This window comes from Neophocaena asiaeorientalis, unplaced genomic scaffold (assembly GCF_003031525.2).
Source record: "Neophocaena asiaeorientalis asiaeorientalis breed wild unplaced genomic scaffold, Neophocaena_asiaeorientalis_V1.1 scaffold218, whole genome shotgun sequence".
NCBI classification, from domain to species: Eukaryota; Metazoa; Chordata; class Mammalia; order Artiodactyla; family Phocoenidae; genus Neophocaena; species Neophocaena asiaeorientalis.
Window position 1 is genome coordinate 12,127,245 of NW_020172818.1, and position 15,754 is coordinate 12,142,998.

The following is a 15,754-nucleotide window of genomic DNA, read 5'->3' on the forward strand; positions in this document are numbered from 1 at the left end:
GTTTGTACCACTTTTTCTCATGCAAAGAGAACACTTGAATACTTCATCCATTTCTATGCTCTGTCATGTCTGGAAGGAAATGTGGCAGCTGCCAGACAACTTGCAGCTCTGTTGTTTCCTTTTTGGGGCCAGAGAGTGAGGAGGATGGCTATGGGCTCCGCGGGAATTGTTTGCCGGCAATGCTTAGGGTGGTGCTGTGGGAGGATGCCTTGGATGAGGTGCAGGACAGCAGTAGGTTTAGGAACCATTCCATCCTGATTGCCAGCAGCCTGTGGGCTGAACACACTCTGCAGATACAAGGAAAGGTGAGCCAATTTCTCTGATGTTTGTTGTTCATCCTTCTAGAGGGAGGGATGTAAAGAAAGTTTCACTTTAATATTTCTTTGTGTATTTGGGTGCAGTTTTCCCACTCTGCTCCACACCTTGCCCCTGATGTGTAAGACCCTGTCAGATTTGGCCCCTGCCTTCCACTTCTCTCTCTCAGCTCACTTCCCACTCATGACTTTTGTACCTGTGGATCTCTCTACCTGCAGTACCCTTCCCCCTGACTGCTACATGGTCACCTCCTCCTCAGAGATGCATTCCCGACCAATATCTATAAGGTTGTTTTCCCACTGTCTTCCAGTCCCTAGTGATCACCCTCACTTGCCTAACGCTATCTAAAATTGTCTCGTTTATATATTTATTTTTTGCATTATGTTAGTTGACTGTCATCCTCCACTAGACTGTAAGCTCATGAGCGCAGAGGTCTTTTTGTCCTGTTCACTGTGCATTCTTGGCACCTAGAACATTCCATAGTCATTAATTCCATCAGCATTTCTTTTGCAAAATCGACTCTGTAACAGAATGTAGGCTAAGGGCTTCCACTTCTGACCAAGGTGGAGAAAGGGAGACCAGATTTATCCTCCCTCCTGAAACAACCAAAGAAGGGAAAAATTGTATGAAACATACAGGACATTAAAAGTTATTATAACTGTATTTCATAAGTTCAAAAAGTTAAGTAGAAACATGGAAGATATAAAAAAGACCTAAATTGAACTTCTAGAGTTGAAAACTAAATGTTTGTGTTGAAGATATACTGGATGGGATCAATAGCAGGTTAAACATTGCAGGAGAAGTGGTTAGTGAACTTGAAGACATACCAATAGAGGGAATACTCCCTAGTTTATTCTTTGAGTCCAACATTACCCTGTTATGAAAACCAGACAAAGGCATTAATAGAAACCTGCAGGAAAGAAGAAAAGAAACCTGCAGACTAATAACCCTCAGGAACATTGATTCAAAAATTATTCACAAAATTCTAGAAAATCAAATCTAATAATATATAAAAAGGATAATACATCATTTCCAAGTGAAATTTATTCCAGAAATTCAAAATTGGTTTAACATTTGAAAAGCAATCAATGTAATTCACCATATAAACATGCTAAAAAAGAAGAAACATATGATCATTTCCATCAGTGCAAAAACATCATTTGACAAAATCCAACATCCATTCCTGGTAAAAACTTTTAACAAACTTGGAGTAGAAAGGAACTTCCTCGACCCAATAAAGGATATCTACAGAAAACCTGTAGATATCATTATATTTAATGGAGAATAATTGAAAGCTTTCCCCCTAAAATCTGGAACAAGACAAGAATATCCACTCTCACTACTTCCATTAAACATTATAGTGGAGGTTTTAGCCAGTGCAATAAGGCAATGAAAGAAAAAAAAAAAGCATTCAGATTGGAAAGGATGGATACAACCCTCTTTATTTGCAAATGATATGATGATGTTGTTTATGTAGAAAATCTGATAGAATCTGCATAAAAAATATTAGAACCAATAAGCAAACTTAGTAGGGTTCCAGACAAGGTCAATATATAAAAAATTTATCGCATTTCTGTGTATTAGCAATAAACATTTGGAAATTGAATTTTTAAAAAATACGATTTATAGTAACATAAAAATATGAAATACTTAGAGACGAATCTGAATAAACATGTATAAGACCTATACATGGAATACTACAAAACATTGTTGAGAGAAGACGTGAATAAATGGTGAGATATCCCTTGCTCATGGGTCTTAAAATTCAATATTGCTATGATGTCAGTTCTCCCCAAATTGATCCACAGATTCAAGACAATCTCAGTCAAAATCCCAGCAGGCTCTTATGTAGAAATTGACAAACTGGTTCTAAAATATATGTGGAAATGGAAAGCACCTAGAATAGCCAAAACAACTTTAAAAATTAAGAATATAGTTACAAAACTAATTTCAAGACATAAATATACAGTAATCAAGACAGTGTTGTATTGGTATCAACACAGACAGATCAATGGAACACAATAGAGAGTCCAGGGATAGATCCACAGATATATGGTCAATTGAGTTTTGACAAGACCTCTGTCCTCTAAGGACAGTCCCCTTCTAATGGGGGGCACAGACTATATTCAGATAAAACAAGTAAACCAATTATATAATATTAAGCAGTGATGTAGTTTCAACTTAGTCACTGCCTGTCTAGCCTTCGTGTCCTTTCATTATCACAATGAGAGTGAGTTGATTCTGTTCCAATTTGTCATCATATTTTATAGTAAACAATTATTTTTCAGTCATGATTTCAAGAGTCTGTTGTTTTTGTTTTATTTAAAACTGCCACAAATCAATTTCAATGCAAACATCTTATTGTGGTTCATGTCTGGTTGCTCTCTCACCCAGTTTGTGAGGGGAATAAGAAGAAGGTTTCTCAGAGGAGGTACACTGTCTTCCAGGATTGCTTTACGCCTTTGCCATACCTCTGAACCCCCATGAATCCTTTGCTTGCTATCTCATGTCCACCCTTCACATTGTAGCTCAGATGTTGTATCCATGACTGTCACCATTGTATCCCCATCAATTTCTGCAATGGCTGGTGTCCAGTGGGTGCTTTGGAAACATTGGATGAATAGATGGAGGGATGAATGGGGCTTTAGGGCTGAGTTGAGAAGTTCTGGGAGGGTCCCCTGTAGGAAGAACCACCATTGAGTCATTCACATTGAGTATGGCTGGGGCCCAGGTCACTGGTGGGGTGAGGAGGATGGTGGGCTCGAAGTAGAGACAGGGCCCACGTTTGAGAAGTCAAGGAGGGCCTCATGAGGAATTTTTAGCATTTTAAACAGAACCAGTTTTTCAGCCATGCATCAGTCACCCCAACTCTTCCAGGTGCTCCAGCACATCACTTCTATCTTCTGTTGTAGATGCCCCAAAGCACCTCATTTCGCCTAAGAACAAAGTGAGAACACAGCCCACATTTTAAAGGAAATTTTATCAAGTTTTGATGCTTTTAAAAAGTATACAGACTTATTAGAATGCGCATCCTATTTTTGGGAGTTCAGGGGCCCTCTCTTATTATGCCATCCTTGCCATGCAAAGGTTCCATTCCAAGGAACCATCTTCCAAGGTTCCGTCTTCCCCCCAGGCTGCTGAGTGAAGATAGAGAATTTGATATTTCCGGAGTCTCCGATATCGAATCTTGAAGGAATTCGCTGAAAGGGTTGTTGTACATCATGTAGCAACTTCTTGGCTGAGAAGAAAACCAAAAGACTTAAAACACAAGCAGATTCTTTTTCTTTCGTTTATTATTTTAATGGAATAGTAATTACATCTATTTTTCAAACTGCTTCCACATGCGTCTTCTCATGTGTTTCTCATAACAACCCGTGATTTTATTATTTTTACAATAATCATATTAGAAAGAAAGGAAATGCAGCTCAATGACTTGAGGTACTTGCCCAGAGAGGCACAGCTGGCAAATGGTAATACATGGTCTCCACCTCTGCGCTGTCCAAATGCCCAGCTCTGGTGCTTTTCTGCAGCACCAAATTGCCTCACAGTGAGAACAGGAGCCTGCGGGGTTTTCCAATCTCCTCACTGACTGACTGACGCGTATAGAGGGCACTCTGTAAATACTTGTTTAATTGCCATTCATTTGGACTAGTTCCCACTAAATATGAGTGCCAGACTTTGGAACCAAGATGGATGGCTCCAGATGATCTTTTATCTCACTGAGTTTGTTCTCTCCAACTCCAAATCCTTGTGATAAACATGGAGCCTTTGAAAGCCAAACGAGTTTGTTTGTTTTTGTTCCTGTTTATTGTGGATTTTTTTTTTTAAGATCGAGTATAGCAAGCATGTTCCATTTGGCATTGTAGGATGGTTGTGTTGTAGATGGTAGAGTGCAGAGAGAATCAATGCCCATTCTAGGATTGACTTGAATATGCTTAGTTTGAACCATTATTTGTGCAAGTGTGTATCTCACTTTTAATTTTCAGTACAGGGCAATGGAAGAACTATTAGAGAACAGGTCATTTCTGGGACAAGAAAGCTGTTTGGAGTATTATTTTTTAACTCAGCCAATTCATTCTTTTTTTAAATTACCTTAGACACCTTAGAACATTACAATCAGTAGCAATTTTAGTGGGGTGCCTATGGATCAGCTAACACAGAAGTCAAGAAATTGAAGCATGAAGCTTCGTTTGCTTATGAGTAAACTCTCAAACCCATTTTTTCTCCATTTATAACAAGTGGATAAATCCGTTTTCACCTGCCTACCTGGCTGTGATGTGAAAATTAACGGGAGGTGTTTTACTCAAAGAAAAAAAAAGATGTTATAAAGAGCTGCACCTCAAAGTTTATATCTCTGTGGCTCACCCATATATGGTCTTTTTAGTGTTCAGATGGCCAACATTTTCAGGAGCCTTTAAATAGTATTTTTCCTTTCATATTTGAAAAGGATACACAGATTTTTTTTTAATTGTATAAAAATTGTATGTTACTGACAACCTGTAATCTGGATCTTTTAAACATTTCTTTGACCATCAATAAAAGTATTTCTGGCTATACTAAGCCTTGCCTATCACTCAGCAGGTATTCTTTAATTATTTGTGCAATGAATTAATAAGTGAGTGTCCTAGGAACTGTTTCTAATGCTTGATGTGACCCTCTACTGCATATCCACCGTCTTTAAGATGTCCTAAATGAGAGCGATTGATCAAGAAGCCATACTCTGCTGTGCCCATAGCTGCTGGCCAGCGGCGAGGTGAATGGAGTGATTGATGAAGAGTCCCAGGGGTGGTGAGGCTTGAATAAAAGAGCTGCCGTTTGAGATTGCATGGCAGTTTCTACTTCCGGCAAAGCAGTGCTCTAGTATAGGACATGAAAAGCCTCACAGTAAGAGCACCAAGACACATGGGACAAAACGTACTTTTTAAAATTAAGTACAGAACTTAGCTTGAAAGAAAGGAACATCTTCATGTGCCAAAAGTAAGGCGGCCACCAAAAACCAGAGCATGAAGGATGTGAGCTGACACTATGGCTGCCCAGGAACAGGTGAGGGTGCTGATCTCAGTTACACGGGGACTTAGGGTTCAGCACCCAAGAGGTAGATTAGACTTTGGGCGAAGGTAAGACAGAGAGTATGAACTGAGACCTCCACGTAAACTGGGAACCTTCCGAAGGCTGTGCCTTCATTGAAAAGTCAACCAGGAAAAAAATGTTCATCAGCAAAGGAGAGAACCAGGAAGTCTCTAATGGGCTCTGGAAAGAAAAAAAAAATTATTTCACATGTGAATGTGAGACCCCAAGTGTACACCTCACAAGTACCAGAGCTTGAATATATATTACCTATATTATTACAGAGAAGTACTGCTGTATAATAAATATCATTGTATACATTTTAAATTATGCTAAACCAAGCAATACATTTTAGATACATGTACGACCATATATCTATAAAATAGTAAGACAAGGATAAATTTTTTTTGAAGATTAAGTAGTTCCATCTGGAAGATAGAGGAAGATGTAATTGAAGAGACATCTGCAAAGACTTGGATGCTATCAGTCAGATTCTGTTTTTTGTTTTATTTTTTTATTCTGACAAAATACATATATAAAATTTGCCATTGTAACCATTTTAAGTGTACAGTTCAGTGGTATTAAGTACACTCGTATTGTTGTGTAGTCGTCACCCCCATCCATCTCCAGAACTCTTTTTGTCCTGCAAAACTGAAAATCTATACCCATTAAATAATAACTCCCCATTACCAACTCCCCCATCCCTGGAACCACCATTCTTCTTTCTGTCTCTATGATTTTGACTACTGTAAGTATCTCACAAAAGTGGAATCATATAGTATTTGACTTCTGGTGACTGGTTTATTTCACTTAGCATGATGTCTTCAAGGTTCATCTGTGGGATTGCTGGGTCATATGGTAATTCTATTTGTAGTTTTTTAAGGAACCTCCATACTGTTCTCCATAGTGGCTGAACCATTTCACATTCCCACCAGCAGTGCAAGAGTGTCCCCTTTTCTCCACACCCTCTCCAGCATTTATTGTTTCTAGATTTTTTGATGATGGCCATTCTGACCAGCGTGAGATGACATCTCATTGTTCTTTTGATTTGCATTTCTCTAATGATTAATGATGTTGAGCATTCTTTCATGTGTTTGTTGGCAATCTGTATATCTTCTTTGGAGAAATGTCTATTTAGGTCTTCTGCCCATTTTTGGATTGGGTTGTTTGCTTTTTTGTTATTGAGCTGCATGAGCTGCTTGTAAATTTTGGAGATTGGTCTTTTGGTCTTGTTTATGATTTCCTTTGCTGTGCAAAAGCTTTGAAGTTTCATTAGTTCCCATTTGTTTATTTTTGTTTTTATTTTCGTTTCTCTAGGAGATGGGTCAAAAAGGATCTTAGAGGAAAACATAAGCAGAACACTCTATGACATAAAGCACAGCCAGATCCTTTTTGACCCACCTCCATACTGTTTTGATTACTGTAGCTTTGTAGTATAGTCTGAAGTCAGGGATCCTGATTCCTCCAGCTCCGTTTTGCTTTCTCAAGATTGCTTTGGGGGATTGCCCTGGTGGTGCAGTGGTTAAGAACCCACCTGCCAATGAAGGGGACATGGTTTTGAGCCCTTGTCCAGGAAGATCCCACATGCCACGGAGTAGCTAAGCCCATGTGCCACAACTACTGAGCCTGCACTCTATAGAGCCCGTGAGCTACAACTCCTGAGCTCTTGTGCCACAACTACTGAAGCCCACGCACCTAGAGCCCGTGATCTGCAACAAGAGAAGGCACTGCAATGAGAAGACCGTGCACTGCAACAAAGAGTAGCCCCTGCTCCCCGCAACTAGAGAAATCCCACACGCAGTGACGAAGACCCAACACAGCCAAAAATAAATAAATAAATGTATTTAAAAAAATAGATTGCTTTGGCTATTCGAGTTCTTTTGTGTCTCCATACAAATTTTAAGATTTTTTGATCTAGTTCTGTGAGAAATGCCATTGGTAATTTGATAGGGATTGTACTGAATCTGTAGATTACCTTGAGTAGAATAGTCATTTTAACAATATTGATTCTTCCAATACAAGAACATGGTATATCTTTCCAACTGTTTGTGTTGTCTTCAATTTCTTTCATCAGCGTCTTATAGTTTTTGGAGTACAGGTCTTTCGTCTCCTTAGTTAAATTTATTCCTAGTTATTTTGTTCTTCTTGATATGATGGTAAATGGGGTTGTTTCTTTAATTTCTCTTTCTGATCTTTCTTTGTTAGTGTATAGAAATGCAACAGATTTCTGTGTATTAATTTTGTATCCTGCAACTTTACCAAATTAATTGATGAGCTCCAATAGTTTTCTGGTAGCATCTTTAGGATTCTCTATGTATCGTATCATGTCATCTGCAAACAGTGACAGTTTTACTTGTTCTTTTCATATTAGTATTCCTTTTATTTCTTTTTTTTTCTCTGATTGCTGTGGCTAGGACTTCCAAAACTATGTTGAATAAAAATGACAAAAGTGGAAATCCTTGTCTTGTTCTTGATATTAGAGGAAATCCTTTCAGCTTTTCACAATTGCGTATGATGTTAGCTGTAGGTTTGTCATATATCTTTATTATGTTGAGATATGTTCCCTCTATGCCCACTGTCTGGAGAGTTTCTATCATAAATGGGTATTGAATTTTGTCAAAAGGTTTTTCTGCTTCTATTGAGATGAACAAATGGTTTTTATTCTTCAATATGTTGATGTGGTGTATCACACTGATTGATTTGCGGACAACCCACAGAATGGGAGAAAATATTTGCAAACAATGCGACCAACAAGGGATTAGTCTCCAAAATTTACAACCAGCTCATGTGGCTCAATATCCAAAAACCAAGCAACCCAATCAAAAAATTGGCAGAAAACCTAAATAGACATTTCTCCAAAGAAGATATACAGATGGCCAAGAGGCACATGAAAAGTTTCTCAACATCGCTAATTATTAGAGAAATACAAATCAAAACTACAATGAGATATCACCTCATATCAGTCAGAATGGCCATCATTAAAAAGTGTACAAAAAATAAATGCTGAAGAGGGTGTGGAGAAAAGGGAACCCTCCTACATTGTTGATGGGAATGTAAACTGATACAGCCACTATGGAGAATAATATGGAGGCTCCTCAAAAACTAAAAATAGAGCTACCATATGATCCAGCAATCCCACTCCTAAGCATATATATAGAGAAAAACATGGTTCAAAAGGATACATGCACTCCAGTATTCATTGCAGCACTGTTTACAATAGCCAAGACATGGAAGCAACCTAAATGTCCACCAAGATGTGGTACATATATACAATGGAATATTACTCAGCCATTAAAAAGAATGAAATAATGCCATTTGCAGAAACATGGATGGACCTGGATATTATCATACTAAGTGAAGTAAGTCAGACAAAGGCAAATATCATATGATATCACTTATATGAGGAATCTAAAAAAAATATGATGATACAAGCGACCTTATTTACAAAAGAAAAACAGACTCACAGACTTAGAGGCTGAATTTATGGTTACCGGGGGGAAGGGTGGAAGGGAGGGATAGATTGGCAGTTTGGGATTGACATGTACACACTGCTATATTTAAAACAGATAACCAACAAAGACCTACTGTATAAATAAATAATTTTTTAAAAGACAGTGCAGTGAAAGAAAACTGCAGACCAATATCTCTCATGAATATTGGAATGTGCATAGGAAACACTCCACAAGTGTGAGTTACCATTATTTGCTTCCGATTTCTTACTCCATGCCTCCTCTTTGTAAAGAATGCAAATTATACATTTCTTTTGGAATTTAGCCCAAGGGGAGATGTTTGGCTCCATCTCATTCAATCAGACGGTGAGAGTGGGTTGTCTGTTCTGCATTGCCTTTGTTGCTCTGTCCTGTGAAGGAGGTTGAACCATGCTCACAATCAGTTTGTCCATGGGAACAAAACATTCGCCTCTCCCTTGTTCCACATTTTTCCTCTCCACCGCATCCATCAGTCTTACTTTGTTAGACACTGCAAAACTTTTAGAAGTAAGCAGAAGCGAGCACATATTTAATCTATAAATTAAACCATTAAGCCACAAGAACAGTGTCCTGCACTGACACAAAGAGATGACACTTTAGGGTCTGCAAATCCCACTGTGTAGCTGGCAGGTGGGGAGGACCGTGGACTTGCATCTTGCCTTTGCATCATCCCACAATTTCTCCTGCCCTAAACTACCTTGGCCCGGGGAGCTGGATGGCATTTGAGAGTCTCCCGTTGATGGCACTTGGCTTACAGGCAGCAGATGGAAACTAACCAGTAATCTCCTGGGACAGAGACAGGGCCAGAATCAGCCTAGTGTGAGAACAGTGAGGGCTAGCGTGTTCGAATGGCTTGATGACTTTTGTGGCTGAAGTCAAATTAAAAAATTTAAAAACAGTTTATTACTGTGAATGTTATTAAAGGCATATGTATCAAGCACAGTTCAGGTTTGATAAGCTCCTTTTTATTTGTCTGTATGAGCTAACAGAAGGCCCAGCATCCCATTATTGGATTTCTTAGTCTAGAGGGTATTTCTAGTTCCTCTCTTGCTGGATATTAAGTCTCTGAGAATCGCTGGAAGTGAGCATGGTGGGTGAGCCCCCCTCTCTATCTGCTCCCCCTCGAAGATAAAATTGGACAGAAAATGGTCTTAGGAGACTCTCGGCTCCTCGTCCCTGTGGGTGGACAGATTCAGGACAGAGGAGATGAATGTTGGAGACACGTGGCTTGTCCTGCTGCCAGGGCTTCCAGAATGACCATCCCATGGAGTCACCTCTGGGCAGTTGACTCCTTTTGCCTCAGGAAAAGTAGAGAAAGGCATTTGTTTCCAGTGGTCAGGTGGCATTGCGCTGCTGGAAGACTAAGAAGGTTGAGGATTTCCTGCAGAAGGTCCCTTTCCTTTCCGTGCCTCCCCAGCCATTAATAACACACCATGGGTTGAAGAGACCAGGTACTGGGCAAGGTGAGATGAAGTGAGAGGGAGCACTGGAGATGCTCTAACTGGACATTCGAGGCAGATCATTCTCTGTCATGGGGCCATCCTGTTCATTGTAGGATGTTTAGCAGCGTCCTTGGCCTCTAATCACTAGACGCCAGTAGCATCCCTTCCAGTGTGACAACCAAAAATGTCTCCAGATGTCATCAGATGTCCCCACTGGAACACTGGTTGGAAACCACTGCTCTAAACTGGCAAGGGGATGATGGATAAGAGTAGAGAGGTGGGATTAGGGAGCATTGTGAGGGAGCAGGTAGGGATGAGAGAGTGACAACAATGAGTGTCTCTGGGACTGTTAAGTCCATGGCCAAGGGCAAAAAATGGAAATGCAGCAATGGATCATCAGGGGGCACCTGTCCTGGCACAGGACATCAAACTCCAGACCCCTTATGATTATCGCAAACTCAGGTGACCTATTGGGGCAACTCCTCCCACTGAATCCCAGCTTCTGGCACAGGGCTGGATGCGTAGTAGACGCCTACTGGGTGTTTGTTGGTGTGTGCATGAGCTCGTATTTGTGAAGTAGTCCCTGAGGCCATTCACCAGCATCTCTTTTATTAAGAAAGCTCACCTGTGAGCATGACGCCCAGACCACTTTGCTGTCGCCCCATGTAGCACTGCTTTAACGGAATTGGATTTGGATGCATTCAGTCTATCTTGAGGAACATCATACAAAAATCCCGTTAAACTTGCAACTCTGTTCAGAGCTATTTTAGATAGCTCATTGATCACCACGTTACAGAATGTCGTCTTTCTAAGAATCCAGTGGGAGAGAGTTCCCTCTGGCTTCTGCACCAGCAATAAACAATGAAACATAAAAATAAACAAGTGATTTGTTTTTTCACCTTGACCCTTGAATCATGAAGCTGGTCATGATTCTCACTTTGCTCTGGTTGCTGGGAAGGTTAGAAATGCATTGATGGCCTGCTTCAGGCAAGCAGGCAAGTTCTTTGGGCATGGATTGGGGTATTTTTGCCTGCAACCATTTTCTTGTATTCCTTTATTATTCTTTGACTTGGTCTGTGGCTTACTTATTTTTAATTGTGTTATGTTATATGTATTTTGCAAGTCACTTTTTGTCCGTTTTGGAATAAGGTAGGAAATTAATACATTTTTTTAAAAACCCAAAGGATGTTGGATTCTTCATGTTGGCCTATGTCAACGTCCAGGCCAGGACTGATGCCATCCCAGCTCCTGACCTTCTTTGATCTTGCATATTGAGCCGAATTATCCAGATTTCTCCATGGTCAGCATTACTGCAGTCAAGTGCAGGTTTTTCATTTGTGATCTCCATCATTTCCATGACAATATGCGACGGCATCATGAGAACGTAATTATAATTCCAGTCCAATAAGAAGCAAAAGAGGCAATGGCACAGAGCTGTGGAACGGCACAAAACTACAGAGAGATCAATGCAAGGTCACTCTCTGTTCTCCGGTAATAACATTGAGTCTCCTGGAGAATATAGGGTCCATGGTCCAGGGTGACGATGGATCTGCAGCGAGAAAAATCCATAATCTGAGTTATTGCCTAAATTATCGCTATCTTTGCATTTGGGATTTTCTCTTTAGAATTCACTCTGGTCTGCAAGTTTCTCCCCTGAAAATTCATGTTGCTCCTCCAAAAAGTTCTGATGGAATACTGAATGAGATTCCCTTTGACAGTTTAGCTGTGAATTGAGGGTGCAAGAACTCACTGGTCATTAACACAGCGTTTCAATAGTCCATCAGCTATTAGAATACAAACTGAGCATCTGTAGGAGCGTAGTACAGCTGATTCCTGTCATTTCTTTCTGAGCATCTAAACCCTTATCTCCAGTAGCAAATACGTGGAAAGATGCATCAGATGACTCTTTCAATTCCAAGTGACAGAAACACAGTGTTAAGTAGCTTAAATCAAAAAGTACAGTCACTGCCCGTGTAAATAGGAAGTTCCGGGACAGACCGCTCTTCCGCCCAGGCTGGAGCCCTCACCTCCAGCAGGGCCTCTCTCTGTTTTCAGCCCTTCAGCCCTGCTTGACTCTCTGCAGCTTCACTCTACAGATGGGTCTTATCTTCATTTTGGGCCACAGGATCTAGACAGCCTCAGTTACAGCTTCTAGCTGAGCACACCTAGAGCAAGGTCCTCATCCACACACTGACCCCAGGAGCACTCTGAGGGGGCCTGATGAACCAGCACCAGTGGCCAGAGGACGCGCATAAACTTTCTAGTCATGTTGTCATCTTTTGTTGAGAGTGGGGAGCAGGAATCGTCAGACGGCTCCAGCAGGTGTGCCTTAAGTGAGGGGGGAGAGTCCCAGGTGAATCTTAAGTGGGGGAGTGGAGGGCGTTTTGACACCAGACTTGCTACAAGCAAATGATGTCTCTTGTACACTTCTTTTTTTTTTTTTTTTTTAAAGAAGATGTTGTGGGTAGGAGTTTATTAATTAATTAATTTATTTTTGCTGTGTTGGGTCTTCGTTTCTGTGCGAGGGCTTTCTCTAGTTGAGGTGAGCGGGGGCCGCTCTTCATCGCGGTGCGCGGGCCTTTCACTATGGCGGCCTCTCTTGTTGCGGAGCACAGGCTCCAGACGCGCAGGCTCAGTAGTTGTGGCTCACGGGCCCAGTTGCTCCGCGGCATGTGGGATCCTCCCAGACCAGGGCTCGAACCCGTGTCCCCTGCATTGGCAGGCAGATTCGCAACCACTGCGCCACCAGGGAAGCCCCACTCTTCTTGAACATAGACAAAACAAAATCACTTCATCGTACAAAGCCAGTATTACCATGATACCAAAACAGGGTCAGGACAAAGGTAGGAAAATATAGGCCAGTGTCACTTGGAACGTTTGATGCAAAAATCCTAAATGAATAAACCTGAACCCAGTAAAAATAAAATATATATATATATATGTATATACATATATATAGTATATGTTATATATAATATACTTATATATATTTATTATACATATTATATTATATATATGTTATAAATTAAAATATATACTTATATATTTATTAATTATTATATATGTTATATATAATACACAGATACACATGTATATAGATATACATATATATATGTGTGTTTATCAAGTAAGGTTTAGACTAGAAATGCAAAGACAGTTTAATGTAAAAAAAAATAAAATAAAACCTTTGAACCCATCCGATAAAAATTCTTAGTAGTCTAGAAAGCAACTTTATTAACTGGATAAATGATATCCATCAAATATCTATAGCAAACAGTTTACTTAATGGAGAAACAGTTTACTAACTTCCAGAACAAGATAAAAATGCCCAGCATCACCTCTTATAATCAATGTTTTACTGGAGGTCCTGGGTAGTAAAATAAAACAAGAAAAAGTAAACAGCATAAGGATCGCAAGAGTATAAACATGGCAGTTTTTTGTAGAATACATAATCATCTTCATATAATAAGTGGAAAAAATATATGAAAGGTATTAGAACTAATAACTAAGAAGTCAGCCAAGCTGCTAGATTTAAGATAAACATAAGCAGTTCCGGAGTGTATTTTCCCCTAGCAATGACCATTTAGTGCACCTTACTTTAAAAGATTATCTTCACAATAGCAATAAAATTTATTTTAAAATATCAGAATACTCTGCTCAATGTTATGTGGCAGCCTGGATGGGAAGGGAGTCTGGGGGAGAGTGGATACATGTACGTGTATGGCTGAGTCGCTTTGCTCTGCACCTGAAACTATCACAACGTTGTAAATCAGCTATGCTCCAATATAGAATAAAAAGTTAAAGTCATAAAAAAATGCATACATGCCAGGCCCTTAAGTAGAAAATTATAAAACTTAATTGACAAACATAAAAAGAAGACCAGAATAAATAGATATTTCATGTTCATGGAAAGGTTGGAAAGTTCCAGCATCGTAAAAATGCTAATTCTCTTTAATTTGTAAATTAAACATAATTCCAACAAAAGTCAGAGTTTTTCAAGAAACCAGATACATTTATTCTAAAATTGCCATGAAAAAGAAAAGATTAATACAGATGACTATGACCATGTTGAAAGACAGATTGAAGCGTGGCTTTTACAGTGTTCGCTAAGGAGGCCCTTTGTTACCTGCTCCGTGCTCCAGTGTGTCAAGAGCATCTTTGTTTGATTCTCTCCATCCTCGCATGGGCCCAGATAGTCCACCCAGAAAAAATAGTGTCTGGAAAAGGCCAGTGCCTCCAGGCTGGGAGCCTACCTTGGGCAAGGCTCCTGGGCAAGCTTTATTTTTTAACCTCTTCACGAGCATCCAACTCCTGCGATGCATCAATTGGAGCAGTGATCACGCACCACACAGCTCATACTTGTCCTGAACCAAATATAAAGTCCAGCTGGTGCCCTCCAGGCGGCCCTGGACACCCCCAGAAGCCCCTGGACCACCTCTTTCCTGCCAGGGCAGGCAGCCACGGCGCCAGCCCTGAAGTGAGCCTGAAAGAGAATGGAAGAAGCTGGTCTGCATTATCACCCTTGGATTGTCAGTGGCTAAGATGCTGAAACTGGGGGGATGGGAGGTGCTGTCCCCAAGACCCTACAGAGTCCTGGACTCCCAGCACCAGAAGGTTCATGCTATCCTTCTCTCTGGGTCACAGTCCCTGTGTGTCCCAGACCCAGGGTACCCTTCATCTGCAAAGACCTTTCCACCCACCTCAGTTGCTGGAGAGCTGACTTCCTCCCTCCACATGCCCACTGCACCCCAGAGAGATTTCTAGAGCCCCTGCCCCCCTGCATGACCACTGACTGTTGACTTAGCCCTTCTCTCCTAGGGGACTGTGTGCCCCTTCAGAGTGAGGACAATTGCTTTGTCCCAGTGTCCCCAGCACACCACCCAATGCCTGTCACAGGACAGGTACTCTGTAAACATCTGGTAAATTTACAGTTTGGGGTCACAATAGATCACCCCCCTCCTCCTTGCTTTGATCCTGACCCGTATAAACAGCAGGTGAGACATACAAGGAGAACTGTGACACTTGGGCAGCCATTTCTTCTCTCTCTGGATCCCAGTCTCTGTAATACAGGGCGGGTGGGACTAGATGGCATTTAAGGTTCCTTCCACCCCTGGAATCCCTCATCCCGTAAGCACATGGTCTGTCACCTCTCCTGTGGCCAAGTCGGGCTCCCTCCTCAGGGCTGCATGCCCAGGTCAGAGAAACACAGCAAGTACATGTTACAGCAGCATCTCAGCAGTGCGTGGTTGTAAGAGCTCGATGAGAGTGGGGGTTCTGAGTCTTATTTTCACCCTGACGGTGGCTCACTGAGGCCCTTCTTCCCTCTTCTGTCGAACGAGGGGAATGGCCTGGCTGGCCCAGGTCTAACAGTCGAGGATCTGAGACACAGATCTAAGCATCCTGTGATGCCCTTATTACAGTTCATGGTTCTGTATGGAATGT

General features: G+C 40.9%; 1 protein-coding gene across 1 annotated transcript in view; it reads left to right on the plus strand.

Moving 5' to 3' along the window:
* STK32B (serine/threonine kinase 32B) overlaps positions 1–15,754 on the plus strand; it is a 333,967-nt gene that overhangs the window by 198,506 nt on the left and 119,707 nt on the right. The gene's annotated exons all lie outside the window — the stretch shown is intronic.